Source organism: Nuphar pumila, chromosome 5 (assembly GCF_984573655.1).
Source record: "Nuphar pumila chromosome 5, dmNupPumi1.hap1.1, whole genome shotgun sequence".
In the NCBI taxonomy this organism is placed as follows: Eukaryota; Viridiplantae; Streptophyta; class Magnoliopsida; order Nymphaeales; family Nymphaeaceae; genus Nuphar; species Nuphar pumila.
In genome coordinates, this window is record NC_143253.1 from 212,873 (window position 1) to 236,368 (window position 23,496).

The 23,496-nt window shown below is 37.9% G+C and overlaps 1 pseudogene across 1 annotated transcript; it reads left to right on the top strand.

Annotated features, from left to right (window-relative positions):
- The first annotated feature begins 9,253 nt into the window (after positions 1-9,253).
- On the top strand, positions 9,254-13,430 carry LOC149836375 (thioredoxin-like 1-2, chloroplastic; annotated as a pseudogene). Its single transcript, XR_016432012.1, has 4 exons — positions 9,254-9,516; positions 9,645-9,827; positions 9,971-10,121; positions 11,677-13,430. The product of XR_016432012.1 is annotated as a thioredoxin-like 1-2, chloroplastic (transcript).
- The last annotated feature ends 10,066 nt before the right edge of the window (positions 13,431-23,496 follow it).

Here is a 23,496-nt window from a genome sequence, read left to right on the forward strand (position 1 = left end):
TGGCCCTTTGTGTGCGTGTGTTTACTTATACCATTATAGACATGTTACGGTTCTAATACCAATTCACTAGTGTGATGCCATATTGGTTGCTTTAAATTTCTTGCACTTGTAAATAACGAAGCCAAAGACTGGTGGATTCTATGGGGGAAACCTTGTAACGCACCAATAATTGTTGCTCTAGTGCTGCAAGCAATGACCAATTATTATTGTTGGTGTTTTCATATCATGCTCGTACTTGAGTTGTCTTAGTTTAGAAAGGTATGACAGAAGGTTAGAACTTGCACGGCATTGTTTGGAGTGTAGCCACTGTTGTAGTAGAAGAAAGCCCCATATAACCTGCTTCCCTTTCTATTCAAATGAATCGTAACGCCGAGAACTTGAAGTTGGAAGAGAAACCCACCACCAATCCATAACCATTACCGCCACTAGTATCCCCGTCAGTTTTCCCTTATCAAAATATTTTCTGGCTGTTTCTTCCTTGAAAGCAAGACTTGATTTCGTTTCACGCGATTCTTAAGGAGGAAATCCAGGAGAATATTCCGCGCTAACCCTTCCCACCCTCACCTGTTACACGCCAGAAACTTGCGCATCTTATCTCCGTTTTGGCAGTTTTGGGCCCCTCAAAACGACCTTGGCTTGGCTGCACACGTTTCAGTTCTCAATCGTTTAGTGGGGGAGCGTAGAAGACAAATGAGCTTAACCTCTTGGGCTTTAACTAAAGGGATCATACCCTAACCACTTATACATGGACGTATTGAGGCATATTTTCAGGCCTTCAGTTGGTAAAACCCTTGAAATCCCTCCCTGTCCGGGAGGACACCCAGCTTATACCTTGTGTCAAGGGATGCCCCTCATAGGTTTCAAAATTCTACCTTGTGACATTCACAGGTTGCCCCTAACAGGCACCCTGGGGGCCATTGATCTACTTGGGCGTAGTAAAGTGGTAATTTGACCTGGTCAACCTTTTGAAAAAACCTTTAATTATCACAATGTTGTCTTAATTCTACCATGAAACCATTACTCAGTTTTCTTCTTTTCAAGTAATTTTTATTTTCACTTTCTTTTGGTATTCTTTAGAAAACCCCAATAATATTTTCCTGAAAAAAAAAAGAAAAACAAACACGTTAAAAATATCCTGAGGATATCTCAAGATGAATATTTCTCATGCTCTTCTTTGTACATGTTGCTTCCCAGGTGCTTCAATTAATGGCTTTCTTTACGAATCTGGTTGAATATATATGGACATGATCAGCAAATTGGTTTGCTATGCATGTGGAGCTAGAATTGGATTTTATTTTACAGAAAATAAACATACTACCCCTGAGAATAATGCTATTTCACAGCATAGCTGCATGATATCACAATATTTCTCGAAAGCCCACCAGCTCAATTGTTGCTGAATATGGGGTATTTATGATGATTTTACCCTTCCATTGGAACATAAAAAAAATGGCTTTTGTATTCACTACCTTTTGGCGAAAGTCCAACTAAATAATGGAAGTCTGGATCTTCATGATAGCATTCTTCCGCTGAAAGTTCATACAGAGATTTTGGATACACAAATAAGCAAAACTCTACTTTTACACGGATAAGAGTTTCATCTTCAAGTCTAAATAGTGAGTCCCTTTTTAGCTATTAGCGGAACTCTCCGATGTGATAAAATTTCTCAACGAAAGTCAAGTTTTTAATGTAACTCTTTTGTTAGTAGAACTCACATGTCTTTATAATTCAATAGAAATGCATTTCCTGCGAAACTCTATTTTTGGCTAAACTCCTTTTTGGATAAAAGTCTAATTTAAAAAATTGTTTTTCGGTCGGCTACACACTATTTATTGTGGAAGAGCTATCTATTGGTTCTTTGTCACCACGCCCCTTCACACTTTTTTCGGTAGTTTTTTCTGGCGATGGTAACATCAATTGTTTCTGCATTTTCTCCAACCATTGTTCTTCTTTTATCAATATTTTTTTGCACTTTCACCCAATGGATTTTGATGTTCTTGTTTGAAGTTATTGTGCATTGTTTCATCTGATCGTTGTCAATTTCCTTTTTTTGTGATGTTGTCAACCTACTTTTGTGAGATTTTGATAGGCCTTTTTTTGTAAGATATGCATCTCTATTTTTGCATGAAATGTTTTGGCCTATCCCTATGAGATAATGAGTCTTTCTTAGTTGTATCATTTTTTATAAATATATTTTTTGTTGTCGGCCTTATTTTATAGAATTTATTGATAGTTCATTATTTCATTTGTATATGTGTTGTTGATGTTTTGAAAACTATGAAATTGAAAATTTCATATCGCATGAGTGTGTTGTACATGTACGCTCGCAATGCAATAACATAATCATTTGCATGTACACGTGTAGATTGTTCAATGCAATCATGTAGAAGATTGCCAAACATTGCCATGTTTTCATTTGTATTATGTACTTTTTGTATTTGATGGTTATACAATTGTGTATTTTTCTTTTTAATATTGTATTATTGATTGTTTATGCCATGATGTTCCAGTTAACATGGCATCTGAATATGTTTTGTATTATAAGTATACTCGTTGCTTAAGATTTTAATATCAAGTACTTTGTAAAAGGTTAAGTTATGATAGATCCAGAAAAGGTAAGAGTTTACTATCACTATATTGATGATGAGGATTGGCAAACTTTATTATTTTTGAGAAGCAACAACTTAAATGATCTTGTTGAATTAATGAAACAAAACAATTGGGTTGGTCAAAGGAGAAATGAGGTTTCACTTTAGATTTCAAAGAGAGGATTTTGATGGTAATATAAGGTTGATGCTCTATATAGCTTTCATGTTAAGAAAAAATACTAATGTTTATCTTTCTATTTCACGTGATGAAGATGACAGATTGAGAAAATGAGAGCTCAATAAGGTATCATCAAAATACATATGATTTGAATTAAGATATAATATTGTCGATGAAGACCTATCATTAGAGAGAATGTCTGAACATGATAAAGACATGATTGCAAGGATGAATATAGTGAAGAATCATAAGGATGTTAGATCTCAATTAGACATAAATGTTTATAGTGACGTGGTTGCAAAAAAAAGTTGTGCATAAGAGCATAATGAAGTACCTAAGCTTTGATTCACTTAATGATTGATCTCATGATGAAGACCCATTCTATGTAAAATTTGATATATAAGTAGAATAGTTCACAAGGAGAGGGCATGAAATGAGGAGCTTAATGGTGTTGGTTTTTGTTGAGGACTATAAGTGTTATAGGCCTATTTTCTTCAATAGGCCAGTGCGGCACAACGGTCATTCCTTACCACCGCAAGTCTACTTATCGCTTGCTTGCCGATCATGGAAGCTTGTAATCAGAGAGCAAGAGAGAATGGAGAGAGAAGAATTGCAATTACAAGAAGCAATTACAATGAGGGTGAACAAAAGAAAGCTCAACACATTTAATTCATTCACAATTTAGCCCGTAGGCCTCCTACAGTTCAAGTATACGGGCTGCCCCTTCGGGGTATTGATTAACCTGAACTGAGCAACTTACATCATACTCAACGAAAGCAAAACAGACTCTAGATGCAACTTTACAATATAAGTCATAAGGGAACATGCTCCTCCATTTAAATCATGCACCGTCCTCGGCACCATCTATTTCATGGTAAGCCTTGACTTCAGTCGGGTAGAGATTGTTCATTCGAAAAGTTGACTCTCATGTAGGTTTCATTGTTTCCTCTCACTGCACTAGGTATTTCTTTGTTTCCCCAAGTAGTTGACCTTGTGGTGAATGATCTGACTGAGGTGCTTCTCGGCCCGTTGTGTTGTCGGGGCCCTCTGCATGATGGGAGCACGTTGTGGCACGCTACATTCTGGATCTCCATCGTCTGTATGAAACTCTTTGAGGTTGCACACGTGAAACACCAGGTGCACCTTGAAATCTGGGGTCAACTCCATCTTGTACGCTAGTTTGCCCACCTCTATGTTGGTGAATGGTCCTTCATACTTTTTTATCAGCCTGCGGTGCCACCCGCGGAAGATGTTTATGCGACCAAGATAAAGCTTCACCAACACTTGGTCCCCAACTTGGAACCCAATGAGACGATGATGCTTGTTCTCTCACTTCTTCATTCTCTTTATCGCCTTGTGTAGGAATGCATTCGCCAACTCATTCTGCATGTGTCAGTCTCGAATAAACTGATAGTCAAAGGATGACCTTCCCTTTTCTTGCGCGGCAAGAGTGTGCGGGGTCAGCGACTGCTGCTTCATGGCTATTACAAATGGCCTGTGGCCTGAAGACTCGCTCTTCTGTAAATTGTAACAAAATTATGCCACGTTAAGGAGCTTTACCCAATTTTTTTGATTGACACTAACAAAGTGCCTAAGGTGCTGCTCAAGTATCCCGTTGATATGCTTTGTTTGCCCATTGGTCTGCAGATGAAAGCTTGTTGAAAATTGCAAATCAGAGCCAAGTAGCCAAAGTATTTCATGCCAGAACTTGCCCGTGAAGCGAGCATCATAATCACTCACAATGCTCTTTGGTGTACCCCAGTGCTTCACTACATGCTTTACAAATAACTCTGCAGGGCACTCCTTAGAAGCTGGGATGAAGGTGACATACTTTGAGAAACGATCAACCACCACAAGGATGGAGTTGGTGTCATCTACCTTCGACAGACTAACAATGAAGTCCATGAATATGATTTCCCAATGACGTTTTGGAATCGGTAGAGGCTCAAGGAGACCGACTGACTTCTGGTTGGTTCTCTTGTCTTGCTGACAGAAGAGGCACATTCGCACATACCCCTCAACATTGTCTCTCATCTGCGGCCAATAGTAGCCACGTTCAAGGAGTGCTAAGGTCTGCTCCTGACCAGGATGGTCGGCCCATAATGTATCTTGGCACTCCTTAAGCAATTCTCAACAAAGGCTTTCTCACCGCGACACGAAGATATGCCCCTCTTTTGTCATGAGGAGGTCGTCATGTAGCCAAAATCGATGAGTCTTTTCTGCCTGCATCAGAGAAACAAGGTGTTGCACCGTCTGATCCTGTTGCATACCTTCGCAGATGCGGCTCAGTAAAGCGCCCTCCAAATATACTTCAGAAGGTTCCGCATGCGCATCAGCCAGTTCAGCCCTGCGGCTCAAGGCGTCCACAACTACATTGGTCTTCTCAACCTTGTACTCTAAGGTAAAGTTGAACTCAGCCAAAAACATCTGCCACCGAACTTGCTTAGGCGTCAGCTTCTTCTGTGTCTGAAAATAGTTCATGGCAACATTGTCCGTCTTGACAACGAACTGAGCACCCACAAGGTAGTGTTGCCAGGTCATGAGGTAATACACAATGGTTGTCATCTCACGTTCATGCATCGTGTAATGTCGCTCTGCATCCTTTAGCTTACGACTCTCATATATGATCGGATAGTTGTCCTGCATAATAACTTCGTTGATGCCAAAGTCTGAGGCATCTGTGTGAACCTCAAAGGGTCTCGAGTGATCAGGCAGTCGCAACATTGGCTCCCTCACTAAGGCTTTCTGCAAGTCATCGAAGGCATCTTGGCATGCTCATGTCCAGAGCCATACCCGATTCTTCTTTAACAAGTCAGTGAAGGGTGCAACAATGAGGAAGTAGCCTTCAATGAATCACCGATAATAATTCACCAAACCAAGGAATGACCGCAACTCTTGTACTTTTCTTGGCGGAACTCATTCCTGGATGGTTCTTATCTTTTGCCCATCCATGTGCAGCACCCCACGCCCCCACAACGTGGCCGAGGAAGCTGATCTCCTCCTGACCGAAAAGATACTTCTCTCATTTAACACAGAGATCATTCAGCTTTAGCATCTGAAACATTGTTCGCAAGTGCCTGACATATTCCTCCATGTTGCTGCTATAGATCATGATGTCATCCAAGTAGACTGCCATGAACTTGTCTAAGTAAGGATAGAAAATCTGATTTATTAGGGTCGTGAACGTGGCTGGAGCATTCGTCAACTCGAATAGCATTACTAAGAATTCGTAAGCACCATAACGGGTGATGCAAGTTGTCTTCGACTCATCGTCATCAACAATCCTCACTTGCCAGTAACCTGATCTCAAGTCTAGCTTTAAAAAAACTCGAGCACTGCCCAACTGAGCAAACAAGTCTGTTATTAGTGGCAACGAGTACTTATTCTTTATTGTAACCTTGTTTAGCACACAATAGTCCATACATAATCGCTTGGAGCCGTCATGTTTCATCTGAAATAGGACCGGGGTACCAAATGGTGCTTTCGATGGATGAACGATGCCTGCATTCAACATCTCGTCCAACTGCCTACGCAACTCTTTCAGCTCAACTAGCTTCATGCGGTATGGAATCATTGCGAGAGGCTTCACTTTTGGGGTCAACTCAATCTTATGGTCGACCTCGCATATTGGTGGTAGATGCTTCAACAATTTTGGAGGCATCACCCCCCAAACTCCACCAACAGTGGGGCTAGGTTCGGCAGCACTGTTGTTTGCACCTTCTCTTCTTCTGTGCGCATGGTAACTAAGAATGTTTGCTCCTAACGCTTAATACCCTTATTCAATTGTATTGCTAATAACACTGAAGTCTTGCCATTTTGAGTAAGGCACTAAATTGTGTGTGACAGGTTTAGCCCCATAATCGTCAATGAGTCAAACTTTGGCAGCAGCATCACATTCTGGCTGCGCAGAAACTACATACCCAAAATCATCTTAAAATCGTATAGGGGCACCACAGAGAAGTTGGCCTTGCTGGCCCAACTCTCAATTTGGATAGCCACATTCCTTGCTTCAACAAGGATGGGCTTGGCCTCAAAGTTCACCATTTTGATGGTCCTCTACTTTGGCCCGGGGTTCAAGCTCAACTACTCTGCCTATTCCTCCGAGACGAAATTGTGTGGCCCTAGAGTGTACCATTGCTGAAGTAGACTTTTCATTCATAATGATTTCTAGGTACATAAGTTCCTTACTGACCTATATATTTTCAGTTATGCAACTTCTAGCTGCGTTAATCGATCGCATGGCCTCATCCTTGGTTGCATGGTCTTAATATCACTGCATTCTGCCTGCGTTGCATTGACTTGTCCAGCATCCTTTACAAGACGCTTCAGACACTGCCTGGCGATATGCCTATCGCCACAGAACCAACAAGTAACAGCTGCTCTCTTATTGTTGTTGCTATACTTCTTGAAGTTCTGTTTCTTGTCAAATTGGAGGGATGTTGATGCCTCACCTTTGTTGTCGTGTTACTCATCCTCCATGCATTTGTGGTCAGGCTTCTTTCCGACCTTGGTTGATGGGGTGAAGGGCTTACGCTGAGTGTCAGCTAAGCACTCGGTCATCACATATGCATCTTCCAAAATACTGAGGTTGCTTATTTCCACTTTGAACTGTGCCCAGTTGAGTTTGTCCTCATCTAGCATGTTAGGCACCTCAATCATAAGCTTTTGGAATGTTCTGACATAGTCTTGTAACGAACCAGTATGTTTAAGATCTGACACCATCATGTAAGTCTATCTTTGCATATTTCTCGGCATGAAGTAGTTGCGCAGTTCTATTTTGAAGTCATCAAAGGTGTCTATCATGCATTGACCCCTCTTCATGTCATTGTGCTTTCGCCTCCACCAAGCGATAGCGTCTCCATCTAGTAGGGTTGTTGTAGCCTTAATTCTGAGATCTTCAAACGTCACATTCTGAATATCCAAGTTGTCATCTACTTGGAACAATAAGTTCTCAATGGCCTTGTTGTTGCGAGAACCATTGAACTTTGTTGGTCTTGGCACATCAATCCTTGATAGCCTCTCACAATTTCTCCCATTTAGGGTTATTGTCCGCTGCAATGTGTGGTTCTTCAACTGAAGCTCTCTTACTTTAGTCTGCAAGTCGGTCATTGTTGTTGTCAACGAAGTGATATGTTCCATCAGTAAGATCATCTGATCTTGCAGGCTCGCCACCACATCATTCAGTTCACCAGCTTGTTGACAGTTGCAGCCATCTGCTATTGGCCTCGAGGTGAACCCATCTCTTCAGCTTTGGCAACTATTTTGCCTTTGGTATTACGCAAGTTTTGATAGAGTGTCACGATGTCTTGCTCACAAATCGTAGCATGTTGATGCGTCGGTCGACACCAACTTTAGAGTCTCTTCTTCAGCACAAGAACAGGCTCTGGTACTACTTGTCACGAGCCTATTTCCTTTAATAGGTTAGCGTTATGTGATGGTCATTCCTTATCGTCGTAAGCTTACCGATTGCGAAAGCTTGTAATCAGAGTGCAAAAGAGTAAAAAAGAATGGAGGAAGAAGAATTACAATCATAAGAAGCAATCACAACGAGGGTGAATAAAAGAAAACTCAACACATTTAATTCATTCATAATTTAGCCAATTGTCCCTTCGAGGTATTGAATTGGGCAGCTTACATCACACTCACTTCAATGTAAGCCCCCAAAGAGAACAATAAGTAGACTGTATCGAAGTGAAAAAGGTAAGTGGATAAAAATGGAATGCCTCGTGCCATGGCTTATCCATTATAATTAAAGAAAGAAAAAAGGATAAAGATGGCAATATATCGGTCTATGCTTTTAGGTTCCGTATCCAGAAAGGTAAAGTCACCACTTTAGTCAACCACGTGGGATGCGTATCTGCCGTTCAATGCAGGCTTAACAGCCAAGCCACAAATGCAATAGCGCCTTTGCAAAATTTACTGTGGTACCCTCCTGCTTCAACATTCCTAACCCAAGATAGTCACAAAATGCGCCCACTAGTTAATGCATTAATTACAATAGTGGACTCTAGTACAACGTTACCCGAGACAATCCACTTGGCTGCTTTCTCAGCCAATTTATAAAACCTAAGTACGATTACAGGAATAATTAAAAGAACTTACTTTTTCTTTGTTTCCCTTTCACTCTTTTTCACGTTTTATTTGGTTTGTCAAATAACGATACCGTAAACTCACTTTCTAGGTATAATTTGTATCATTTGAGTATGCCCCCCCCCCCCGGATGTCGGCGTTTTTGCTCATCGTGACTATTTGTTTGCATTATGGATGAATGCCACGTGATTTTGTTGACTTTTAAGATTTTTAAAATGCAAATTGGATGGGCATGAGCAAAAACGCTCATGTTCAGCATCACAAGTCATATCCCCCACTAGGCGTTATGGATAAGCGAGAAAAGTCCATCATATCTTTGATTCATCTGCACTCGAAGCCAAAAGCATAAAATCCCAAATCCTTTTGCAGCTCTGAGCTTTTCCATTTTTGCCTCCCGTATTCTCTCTGTTCCCCTGCGTGTTCTCGAGAGAGATGGCGGAGGCCTTGAGGAGAAACTTGTGTGTGCCATGCACAAACACAAATGTTTCGGGTTCTTCTAAACATTCGCCTGCTTTCGGCTTCTCGCCTTCTCCATCTTCCCTAAGATCTCAATATCCTACTTCTTCCGTCAGAACCGAGTTTCATGCGAAACCTGTCGTGATTTCATAAAACCAAACCACACCGAAAGCTCGTGATAGCCCTCAAGGCTTCTCCCTACAGGTAAATGCATAAGCCCCACCTTCATCTCTCTGTGTTAAGTTCATCCCTTTATTAATGGACAGATTTGAACGAGGATCGACCTGTGTTTTTCTTCCTGTTCCTTCAACTTCCTCTCCTGTATATTTTAGGCCTACAGTGGTTTATGTATGGGGAAGGCCTTGAAGTGGTGGGAGAAGGGGCTGCAACCCAACATGAAGGAGATTGATTCTGCCGAAGATCTCGTTAATTCTTTGTTGAACACTGGAAATAAACTTGTGATTCTCGATTTTTACTCTCCCGGCTGTGGTGGATGTAAGGCCCTCCATCCCAAGGTACTTTCAGTTTCAGCCACCAATATGACTTTCTCTTGTCTTTTATCTATGGGTAGACTCTCTCTCTCTCTCTCTCTCTCTCTCTCTCTCTCTCGGAGAGATTATTTTGTATTCTATCTATATCTCTCTTTTTTGTGTTACAGATATGTCAATTAGCGGAGATGAACCTAGATGTTCAATTCCTTGAGATCAATTATGAGAAGCATAAGTCCATGTGTTATAGCCTAAACGTTCAAGTGCTGCCCCTTTTCCTATTTTACCGGTCTCTGTAGCTTTAGTTGCACTAATGCTACGGTACTCTCTCTCTCTTACTAGGTTCAATGTTGAGTCTGCTTGCAGCGGGTCAACGGATTTTTAATTGCACAATCTCTAAGTTGGTGATGACATATTTGGGTCTGTTGTTACAAGTGAAGCGCCTCTCTTTCGCTGCTTGGGCTTCAACTATTCAAAAAGTGAAAAACAAGTTTTATTTGTGACAAACATCTTATCTCTTCATCGTTGGTCGTCTGACTTTAATCAGATATGTTCTTTCTTCTATCCCTGAATTCTTCATGTCAATGTTCGTGATGCTTGTGGGTGTGGAGAAACAGATTTGTCGTTTAATGGTGGATTTTCTTTGGTCTGGGTGTCAACTTAAGAGTAAGTGCCATTTGGTTGGTTGGCAAACGGTGGTGTTAACTAGGTATATGGATGGCTTAGGTGTTTTTGCTTCAAAACAGAAGAGTATTGCTCTTGTGGCCAAGCAATGTTGGATGGCCCATCAACCAGGTTCTCCATGTGCTTGTTTGCTTCATGTTAAATATAGTGCTCCTAATTTATCTCTTTTTCGTCAAGGAACCCAGGGGTTGGCGATCTCGCACTTGTGAAGCATGTGGCTAAGAGTCTTATCGTTCTTTAGAGATCAAATTGGAGATGCGGGAAATTATGATCAATGGTTGCAATGGGCAATTGCACCAAATGGTGCATTCCACACCTACAAAGTGTATAGATCGTTGCTCCCCCCGGGGGTAGATTGCTTCCCTGAGTGTGTGTTATGGGGTAAGGGCTCTTCCCCAAGATCTCGGGTCTTGGCTTGGTTAATTTTGCATGATAGGGTTCAGACTCACAGTTATTTAAAGAAGTTGGGCTTTCAGTTTCCAAGTTGGTGTTTGCTTTGTCAAGCTGCTGAAGAAACTACTTTTCATTTATTCTAGTCCTGCCCAATCTTTGTGGCCCTATTTAATAGGACATGGAGATCTCCAGACGTAATTGTCAAAGAGGAGTCTTTTACGCTTGATCTGCTCCTGGGCCCTATTGAAATTAGACGATGCAAACAGTGGAGACTGATATGGAAGACATGGTTGCTTACTACTTGGTGGTTTGTTTGGATGGCATGCAATGATGCTACTTTTCGTCAAATTTCGATCATCCTTAATAATCTTGTCCATAAAATCCGGGTTGATGTATATGTGATTCTACGTATGCATCTTAGAAACCTCTCCTTTCGTCCGAATAACGTTCACTCATCGGTGGTTTCTTCTAATCCAGTGGATCCTGGTTGAGCTTGGCTTTGTTGTTTGTTGTTAGTTGTTTGTAGTTTCTTTTTTCTTTAGCTTTTGTTTTTCTATATTTTTAGTTTTGTTTTCTATATTGTTCGGTTCATGGGTTCAACATTTTGTTGATCTTCATGAGTGGTAATGTTGATCTTCTTTCGTCTCTCTCTCTCTCTCTCTCTCTCTCTCTCTCTCTCTCTCTCTCTCTCTCTCTCTCTCTCTCTCTCTCTCATGCCTTTTTCGTTCTTCCCCATTGTCTTTGTCTATGTGCTCGTTTTCTTCCCTAAATGCTGGCATTATATGATATCGTGGTGTAGATAAAGAAATTCAAAGACGCATTAGCAAAGCATACTACAAAAGGGTGCAGCCTGGGGCCTCCAAGAGGTCTGGAAGAATCTCAACTCTTGGCTTTGGCTGCGAACAGGGAGCTCTGCTTCAATTACCCAATGAGGCCAAGCACGGCCCTGCTCGAGTAGAAGAAACTCACAAGGCCTTTTCCCATTCCTCCATTGTTAAGAAGACCTCCCTTGAGGTTGTAGGGGCCAGGGAACTCATTTCCACAAAGTGATGATTTATTTCTATGAATTTTAGTCCTTTCTCTTTGCAATCGCACTCTCCCACTTTTATCCTCTATACAGTTTTGTGGGGGTCTACTCTTGGGTGATGTCTATAGATGTATGTGTGCGCGCCCTCTCCAAGGAAGGTTTGGAGTTGGTCGACGTCGGTCTCTGAAAAAGATCGCATTGCTTCCCCCTACTGAAGAATTCAATTCAGCAGAGGAAACAAGGTTTCTCTTCTTCCCCCTAAGTCGGATTAAGAGTTTCTTCTCCACAAGAGAATGTGAGAGAAGAATGTATAAATTTAGCTCTTATGTTAATGGATGATAAAGTTTCACTACAAGAAATTTGTGGATTAGCGACGGTCGCAATTAATTCGTCGCTAATCTGTCGCCAATCCCTCGTTGTAGAGTTTAGCGACGGAATAGCGACGTCTAACTTTCATCATAAATTTCTAGTCGCTAATTAGCGAAGAAAATTTTCTATCACTAATTTGTGACGAATTAGCGAATGCTATGATTCATCGCAAGGTCGTCGTTAATCTGCGGAGATTTGGTTTGGCAACAGATTTTAATTCGTCGCTATGGTAGCGACGGATTAAAATCCATCGCAAAATATCAGCCGATTCACTTTTTCTGACGGAAAAATATTCGTCCCTAATCCGTCACAAAAATAGAGGCTTATACTAAATAGCGACGGATAATATCCGTAGCAAAAAAAAAATATTTAAAATATAAATATCGAGAAAAAATTCTCGTGATACAATTTATATATCCTGTGTATAAAAAATAAAGTACACATGAAAAATACATATACAAAGCAACTAAAACAATTTATCGATCCACTATAATCCTCGCCTAGTTTTAATTATTTACAAGTGAACATTTACAAAGAGTTTCTTTTGAAACAACAAGAAGGTACAATAAATTCAACACATGAATCTAATCATCGCCAAGATTCTGTACGTCGTCTTCTTCACTGTCTCGATCAGCCCCTTCAACTCCTCTACGCTAATTATCTTCAGCATCTTACAAGAGAAAAGAAAGGTTAGTATTGATAAACAAAATATAATGAAATAAATTATATGCAATGCACCTAAGTTAAGGCAATCAAAGTAACATGAGTGAATTACACATAGTCTATCTATCAATAAAGTGAAGGATATTAACATAATTCAAATGTGTTCTAAGGCTGACAGAAAAAAAATCATAATGATTCAATCATGCAAATATGTGTTCTAAGGTTGTCAAAAAACTCTCATAGTGATTCAATCATGCATATATGTGTTCTAAGGTAGTGAAAAAACTTTCATAGTGATGGAATCATGCTTATATGTGTTCTAATGTAGTAAAAAAACTTTAATAGTGATGAAATCATGCATATATGTGTTATAAGGCAGGCAAAAACTTTCATAGTTATGAAATCATGCTCATATGTGATAAAACCATGTATATACTAGCTTGAAATCTAACGACATGAAACAAATGACATGAAACTTTTATACCTGACAAGCACCTGCAGACAAAGTTGCCCTTTCATGAAAAAAGTTGCACAACTCATTACGGACAATGTCAGAAATTACTTCATGTAAATAGTCACGCATTGTGTCCTTAACAAGTTGGCGGACACCATTCCAAGAATTAGGCTGGTCAGTCGGATGCTTGAAGCTTATGCTGGTGGGAGAACTCTAAGAGCCGTTACTGGAAGAGGCAACGACTGGTGAGGTGTTCATATTACTCTCAAACCCAAACACACTACCTTTTTGGGTTCACCTGTTGCAGTCACCCATGCTGCAGGATCAAAAGTTGGATGCTGAGTGGAGTCATCGTCATATCGCTCTATCATCTGTTACTCGTATGACTCCTACAAAGTAATGATTACAGTGTAGATTAATAATTAAGAATTACAATGTTTATGATAACTTGTATATTACAATGTTTATTAATACAATAAATACATACTGTTTCGTTCTCGCCTTCTCTGATACGAACTCTTATGTTTATGTGTTTCAACAAACACATCCTTGTATGGCACAATGTCTCCTTTTTCTGCTTCCTGCGAAGTTAAATAATAAAAAAATTATTTAACAAGTATGCAACAATACTTATAAATTTGACAATATATATATTGATGAGTTACCATTTTCTTCAGGTGGCTCCCAAAAGTCTTAGATTCACCTGTGTGTAGATGGGCATCAGGCATCTTCGCTCGGTTTTGTGCAGCCTTCGCTGAGCGGTTTCAAAATTCATGCCTCGCCCATTTTGTCGCACATTGCATCCCAAACATCTGACCTGATAGTAGGACGGTCATGGCCCTTCCACTACAATGGATCATCTATCCCGCCAGATGTTTTTCTTGTTGCAGTCTTTATATTGTGCAGCATGTCTGCAAATCGACTGGAAGTCACCTTCTGCCACACCTTCCTCGCATCATGCTTCTTCATCGTAGTCGCGAAGCAATTTGAAGCCTACAAATAATTTCATAAAGTTAGTAGACATGACTATAACAAAAAATTAAATATGAAACACATTAACTATGAGAAACGATTGTATAGCATGAATGAGGACCACAATTTGTCCAACACCTCCTTTGGGTACTCTTTTCATTGAGCAATCGATCCTGGTAGATGTTGAACTAGTGAATGCATAATCTCTCGTATTACTTCTTGTGGCTCGAACCTCGTACTGTACATGAATCGATACACATTAACTATCAATATACAATATTTATAAGATAAGTATAGGATAAGTAAAAATGAAATACTTACGGTCGATTATCGATATACACTATTTGAATGAGTCATCGTGTGTCAGACTGAGAAGACTCTACATCTGGCATTAGATCCAAGTTGGACTTCAGTGATGCAGAGTTCAAGTTCAACTATCCTCCAACCCGAACCCTGAATTCTCATTTGGGTTGGGTTTGGCCATGAGCTGGCTAGGGTACTTCTCCAGCAGTTCCCTCTTTCAAGATGTATTTCACTTGATTTAATGACGTATTGTTCTTAAATATACGTTAGTGAGTCGGCCCAACTTTTATTGTCGTTATTTAATGTGGATAAAAAAAGAGCTACCATTATGGCCTCTTTTCCTCGTTTTGTTATGTCGGTGGTGTGGTGGCGCATCTGATGCGATCTCATCCGCCGACTGTTATCATCGCAAAATTTTTTCCCTCCCTTGAGAGAGAGAAACAAATTTCGCGAGTCAAACTCGACCAAAGTTTTGAAAATGGTTTTTGAAAATTAACTTGCCTCCGTTTTAAAAATTTGCGGGAAAATTCTGTGGAATGGGATCCGCCTGTTGGTACGAGGTTCAACCGTTCTTGGCGCCTTTACCAGGGGTAATTGAACCAAGGACCAATTATGTGCTTTAACTCGACTCAAATAGCTAAATTATGGTCTATTTTTTCTAGAATGCACAAAGAATCAGGCTTGTTCTATGAAATTTTGAAAATAATGCCAGTTTGAGAAAATATGATGTTTGCTTTGGAAAATTGAAATATGCTTGAAAACTGAGTGGAAAAGTAGTTGAAAATTGAATTCCTGGGAAAATCATTGAAATTCATTGGAAATCAAAAATTTGCATTAGAAAATGAATACTCAGGAAAACATGTACTTTGGAAAATCGATTTTGAGATTTAGATTGCTTTTCTGAGGAAATGGATTTGAGAATTCTGAGAAACTCAAGAAATTCATTGGAAAAGGATTTCTAAAAAGGAAAATGAATTCTCAGGAAAACGGGAATTCTGAGAAGATCGATTTCTGAAAACTTGGGATTTTGAAATTTGAGAATGTTAAAACATTGGAAAATCTTCATTTGAACTTGGGAAATGCTTTCAAATGTCATTTGAAAACTTAGGATTCTGAGAAAATCAAATCCTAAGAAAGACTTGGAAATTCTTGGAAAAATTGATTTTTCTGCAATGGAATTGGGAAATGATTTGGAAAATGATGCAATTTGAATGATATGAATGAATGAATATGAATTTGAAAAGGGAATTTCATTGAGGAATTGGGAAATCCTTTTAAAACTTTGAGAAATGCAGTGCATTTTGAAGTTAGCCTAAGAGTGTAGGCTGAATGTGGCTGATATAAAGATCATAAATTTTGGTTTTGTTCGTATTCTGACTATGGCTATAAATACGAATCCCACCGAGTTTATAAACTCCATAAAAGCTTGTCCACGTGCCATTCGTGTAAACCATAGTGGATTTGAAATAAATGCACATGGATCATACATCAGATATTGGAATTTTGCATAAATTAAACTATATGCAATGCAACCCTATTCTAAGCAGAAAAGTAACTCTTATTCCAAATATTACATTGATTTTTACATTGAATTAAAATAAAAGAAATAAAAACTAAATCTTCTCCTTGAATGTTCCTGCAAAACTAGAAAACAAGGTTAGCACAAAAATGTAGGTTTTCTGAATTTATCCGAAAATATGGGAAATTATCGGATATTATTCAGATATAAACCCAAAATCATACCCCATTGGATATAAACATGATAAATAATGAATAAATTTCGAAAATAAACTTGAAAATTTGAAATTGGGGTCAAAATGACCAAAATACCCCTAATGACCTTGAAATCAAGGTTTTCTAAAAGAATTTTTATAAATTTTGGAATTTTGAAAATCAAATGAAATAAATCAAACATAATATGATAAAATATGATGATATGCATGAAATTTTGGATAATTAAAAATTGAAATTTCGAAATTTAGGTCAAAATGACCAAAATACCCCCAATAACAAGACTAAGGCCTTGAAACTAGGGTTTTCTGAAATAAATTTTGCAAAAATGAAAAATGTGAAATGCAAATGACATTGAAATTAACCCTAATATAATTATATATGCTCATGTACATGATAAAAACCATAAAATGATGAAAATATCATAAAATATCAAATTTAACCTTATTTTCGCCTGATTTTCGCTTCTGAACTTAAAGATAAACTAACACATGGAGCAAATGAACTTGTAATTAAGCCAAATTTGGCATGGACACCTAAAATATCCCTAAAAACATAATGGAGCTCGAAAATCTAATTTTTTTGTATTTTTAAACATGAAAATTCAAGTAAAAACCCTAGATTTTGTGATTTTTGCCTAAAATGTTGATTCTAAAGGGGATTTAGGATATCAAACTTCCATAAAAATTTCCCAAATTTTATGGGGGTGACAGGAGACAGTAAGGCAAATATTTTTTTCTTTTATACTTTCTGGTTTTGACCTATGGTCGGATCAGTGTCACTCCAGCAAGTCGGATCAGAATCCGGCGTCTCTAGGATTTAGGGGAAACATACAGGTTTCGGTAGAAAATGTGGTAAAAATTGTAAACAGATTGGGAAAAGGCTGACATTATGGGAAAATGTTTCTGACAAACAAGAGAAAATTTTGTTTTTTTACAGAACTGGGATTCGGGTTACGGTTTGGAAAAGGGCATGCTGTTATCAGAGACCCAAATCTCTGAAATTTTGGGATATTGAAATCTGTCAGACAGCAAATAAAATTTTGGGAAAAATACTGAAACTGTTCCAAAAATCCCCAACTTTTGGGAAATGACATAAACACATCTTAGGAACAACTTTCGTGTTGAAAGTTTTTGCAGACGAGCTACGGATTGAACGGGCTCGATGCATTAGGGTATGTCTATACCCTGACAAAGGAAGATCGGGATTTTCCTAGGGGTCTGGAAAATTCGATTTTTTACAGAGGTCAAACCTAATTGTAAAAATCTCAAAATTTCCATATCATTAGTAGATTCGATTATAAATCCACTGTGATTTTTGGAAGAAAATCCGGATGCCCCACAAGGGTGATGCCGACTGATCTTGTCTGCTAAAACAAATATTGGAAATTCCAGGCAAGTCCAAAACCCATTGTCACCCTTTTATTTTTTTAAGATAATAAAGATTTAAAAGTAGACCAAAATTTGTATAGGAACTAAAGATCGTACAGGTCTAACAGTAGTAAAATTTATAAAATTTAAAGATGCAAAAATTCACATGAAATAGCCTATGTAATTTGTATCGAAATGAACTCTACGGATTCTGATAATGAAATTTATATTGAAATGAATGAAATAAATTAACATCCTAACCTAAATGCATTTTCTATCATAAAATATCATGAAATATAAAACTAATATGCAAATAAATGGGGATACAACATATTCTTTGTTGTTGGCTTGCGAAACGGAAGATCCAATCCATTGAACGGATGGATCTTATCGTTTAATTAGCCCCTACACATGAGATATGTGTTTTCTATTTATTTATTTTTAAAGATTGTGAAAGAGATCCTTTCGTCACCTTAGATCTGATTTTGGACTAACTTCTCATTATTCTCATGAAAATAGGGCTTTCATACCCTTAATCACACGGCATTAATGGATTTTGATAAATAAAAAAGACAAAACTTAATAAGAAAATTGATCTTGCCTTGACACCTAGCTGGAATAGGCTGCAGCTATGGAAATGGTTGCCACCGAGATTGGAGGTTGAGGAGGTGGCTGTAATGAGCATTGAAGGATGGAAGCTCCAAGATGGTGGTTGTTGGGGCTGTTGGAACCGATTTAAGGTTGGTGCTGAAGTTGGAGGGGCTGGTACGGTTGAGCTGGGCGTTGAAGGATGGAAGCTTCAAGATGGTGGCGCTGGCTGGAACCCCTCTTATGATGGCTGCTAGGTTGAGGTAGCAGTGGCTGCAACGGGATGGAGGAGTTGAAGGAGGCTGGAGGCGTGTTGGATGGATGGTGGTGCGCCGGCTGAAGCTACCAAGGAGGTGGCTGCAAAGTTGGAGGAGGTGAAGCCGATTGTGGTTGTCGGAAGTGATGGTTGGAGAAGTTGAGGGTGGATCAACAGCCAATAGATGAAGGAATGTTGCTGAGGGGCTGTAACAGCAAAGGAGAGAGAGAGAGAGAGAGGCGTTAAGGGGAAGAGGAGCCGTATGGCTTCCTTTCTTTTTTTTTGTAATGACCTAGGTCAAAATCATCAAAAGACCTAAGTTTTTTAGGAAATGATGGGTTTAATGAGGGAAGAAGTGAGATGGGCTTACGTGAATGGCTGTAGTTGCAGCCTTGTGCCTTTGAAAGGAGGTAAGGAAGAAAGCGGAAAGAAGGAAGGGAAGGAAAAGGAAAGAAGAGGGGAAGAAGGAAAAGGAAAGAAAGGGAAAGAAATGAGAGGGAAAGAGGAAGAAGAAGGGGGGCTGAAAAGGGGTATACGTGAGTGGCTGGGAGAGGAAAGAAAGAAAGAAAAGAAAAAGGAAGAAGAAAGAAAGAAAAGAAAGAAAAAAGGAAATAAAAGAAATAAAATAAAAAATAAAATGGAGAAAAAAGAAGAAAGGAAGTGGGCTGGAGGTTTGAGTGACCCCCTCACGGGTCCCACCTCACAAAATAAAACAATAAAAAAAAAAAAAAAAAAAAACACAAACAAATAAAAAGAAAATTGAAAAGAAACACAATTTTTTTGTAATAAAAGAGAATTGTAAATGAATGGGCTATCTCAGAGCGGGTCCAAATTCCAGTTTTGAAATTCATTTTGATGATTAGAGGGGTAAAATAGTCTTTTCAAAAAAATTTCAGACGAAACGAGCTATTTTTGGCAGTTTTTGAAACGAGCTCAGATTTTGGAGTTTAATACCTCGTTGTGAAGCAAATCCAGTTGTAGAATTTGAAAATTTAATTTTGAAAGAAATCTAGATTATTTTTCTCGAGAAAATACTTCTAAATTTATTTCCAGATGAAACGAGCTATTTTTGGTAGTTTTTTAAACGAGCTCGGATTTTGAAGTTCAATACCTCGTTGCGAAGCAAATCCATTGTAGAATTCAAAAATTTGAGTTTGAAATAAATCCAGATTATTTTTCTTGAGAAAATATTTCCAAATTTAGACTCCCGGGGGTAAAAATGTCAATTTTGGAAACCTGAGGTTTGAAATTGATTTCTGAAAGCTTTTAAAACTCGATCTGGATTGAAATTTATAAAACTGGAGTTCTGGACTTCGAAAATGAAATGAAATGTGATGAAATGTTATAAAATGCTGAGAAATGATATGAAATGATGAGAAATGACATGAAATGCTATGCGAAATGCTAACCTTAAATAAAGAATTTTGGATATTAGACCCTGATTGACACTTGTATCAGTTTAAAAAGCATTAAAATTGATAAAATTTGCAAAATAGCTCAAGAAATGGTTTCGGGACTCTACTGGGTCAGAGTGACACTGAAAATTGGGGTTCGAGCTGGATTGAACTGAGATGAGCTAGATTGAGCTGGGTTTTAGGGTTTCAGAACTCAAATGAACTGACCAGACAGTAACTCAACTGACCTTTCCGACTGAATTTTCAAAAAAAGATGTCATTTTTAGAGAAATTGTACGGAATGGTCACTGGAATGAAGTGAATTATGAATTTGAGTTGGGTTTGAGCTAGAACAAAGGTCTGTAATACTGACATAAACTAAAATCGAAGCTTGAACACTAGCTCAATTGGCTGAACTCACCTCAATTTCAACTGAAAGAGCTGAAATGGACTAAAATGGTCTCCTGGACACTTGAAAATGGTTTTGAACTGAATTTGGAGCATTTAAACTTATGGTGAGCTCAAGTTAGACTCTGGGGAATATGACTGACTGTGAATGACTGACTCAGAGACAATTGGCTTGGATTTGAGCAAGAAATGAGCTCATTTATGAAGAATAGATCCCATTTTGGCAGGAATTGTCAGAAATGAAAATGGTTTGTTCATTGTGAGCTCAAATTAGCTTGAAATGACTGATATTCTAACTGTTTTGAACTGACCAACAAGCTTGGTTGACTTCGACTGACTAGGGTCCGGGATGACCTAGGGGTATGTTCTCTCGTAATATTTTTCCTCTCGTAATATTCTCTCTCTTCCTTCTCTTTTCCCTTTCCAACCTCTATTTCCTCCTTTTTGAAGGGAGAAAATAAAAGATGGAAAAGAAAAAGAGAAGAGAAAAGAAAAGAAAAGAAGAGAGAAGAGGAACTCTTTTGCGGGGTCTCACTTGACCTTAATTTTGAAAATATTTATGAAAATAACTCGCCTCCATTTTGAAATATTTGCGGGAAAACTGGGAGACGGTATTCGCTCGTCGGTACGAGGTTCGATCGTTCCTGGCGCCTTTACCATGAGTAATCGAACCAAGGGTCGAATTCATGCCTTTTACTTTGCTAGGAAATTATCTAAGAATTTATTCTAAGTCTAAATGCACAAAGAATCATGCTTGTGCAATGCAAGAATGTATGCTCTTTTTGAAAATATTTTGAAATATTCCAAGTGTTTCTGAGATGAATCTGATGATAGAGTGAAGAAATGGTTTTTTTTTTTTACTCAGAACTTAAGATTTAAAGTTCTAAGTTTTTGAAATAATCAGAGCTTGGGAAAATAAATATGGATTTTGAAAGGAATGATTTTTGAATTTAAGATAAAAGGAGAAAGGAAATTTTGAATTTAGAATTTTGGATGAATGTTTGAAAATTGAATTGAATTCTAGCTTTGAAATCGGAAGGAAATTTAGGAAATATAAATAGATTTGGAAAAGATGGGATTGATTTGAAAGTTAGGATGAAATGGAATTGGATTTAAGGATTTGGAAATGGAAGTTGATTTTAAAATCTGGAACTTCAAGATGGAATTTGAATCCAAAGTTTGGATTCTAAATAGAGTTGATATTTAAAATCGAATTCTGGATTTAGAATCTGAGGTGGGAATTGGATCTGAATTCTGGGATCCAAGATCAAACTGGATTCTGATTTTAAAATGGAATTGGATCTAAGATCTGAGATCCAAAGAGGAATTGGGTTCTGGATCCTAGAATGGAATTGGATCTGAAGTCTGAGATCCAAGATAGAATTGGGTTCTGGATCCTAGAATGGAATTTGGATCTGTAATCTGAGATCCAATGTAGAATTGAGATCTAGATCCTAAGTGGAATTTGGATTTGTAATCTGAGATCCAATGTAGAATGGGGATCTGGATCCTAGAATAGATTTTGGATCTGAAGTCTGAGATCCAAGGTGAAGTTGGATTCGTACTTGGAAATCTGGATCTAAGTTGAGATTAGGATCTAACTATGGATCTTGGAATTTCAAAATTGATTTGAGGATGAATTTTAAAGTCAAATGGGACTTTGAATTCAAAACTTGAATTTGGATTTTTAGAAAATGAATCAAGAATTTCAAAGTTAAATTGAATTTTGAATTTGATTGGAGTTTTTGAATATAAAATGAACTTGGAATTTCAAAGTTTAAATTGAACTTTGAAATCTGATTAGAATTTTTAAATATAAAATGAATTTTTGAAGTCTCAAAGTCAAATTGGACTTTGAGATTGAAAATAAAAATGAAGAGATGAATAGGATTTTACAAGAATCGAAGATTGATTGGAGAAGATATTAACATTCACTTGGAGTTTTGAAAAAGGAATTTTGAAAACATGATGCAATTCTACCCTAAATGATGAATGAATTTGAATAATTTGGAAATTGGATTTTGAAAAGCTATTCCATTCTTTAAATGAATTAAGAATGAGGTTGAAGATATAATACATCTCTAACTATGGTCATTGAATATATTATAGAATAACCACATTTAAATTCAAGTGAAGAATAAAAACATTTTTTTGTGCTTTTATAGAAATTTGAAATGAAATTAACCCTCAATATACCCTGACTATGGCCATTGGTATATATATTGAGTTAATTTTAGATTAAATTCTGATAAAAGAAGAGAATATTTTAAAGAAAATATGATGATTTCTTGAAAAGGATCCAGTGTAGATCCAGTGTTATTTTGTAAAAGATAAAAATTCTAAGTCTTGTTTACATCCTGACTATGGCCATTGATGTAAATCATCAACTTAGAATTAATTACCTCTTACAAAAATGATGCACGTGCCATTGGTGTTCCCATTTGTGAGAATTTGGAAAAATAAAGGCAAAATGCATGAAAAACAAGTAATTCAATGATATTTACAATGCTCATCCATTCTACCTAAAGCAGGGAATGTAAATTCTCATTTAAATCTAGCTTATTGTAATATTTAAAATTTACAATCCTCAAAATAATGACATTTTCCATATATTCTTTGCAAAGACACTTAGTTAGTGCAAGGTAATATTACAAAATATAAAGAAAATGGAGTCGGCTATACTGAAGACCAACTTACATGCAATCCTATGTCTAGGTTAGTGGTAAGATGTAAATGAATCTGTTAACTACAAGGTTCATGGAAGAATGCATGTATGCATGCCTAAATGTCATACCTGTGCATATGAAAAATGCTTAAGTAAGGTACTTATTATGCTAATGAGGAGAAAACTTGCAGAAAATTGCACATGGGCTTAGTGAAAGCTAGAAATAGCTAATATTGAAGGTGAATTTGATGTTGCTATGGGTGTGATGTTCTACTAAAGATGCTGCATTTGTGATAGCAGGTGACTGAATAGTAGGTAGTAGGCAGCTGAGTAAAAACATGGCAGCAGGTGATATAGCATATGCAGGGAAAACAGTGTAGGGAAGTGTTATGCACATGAAGGAAATATCTTCCATCTGA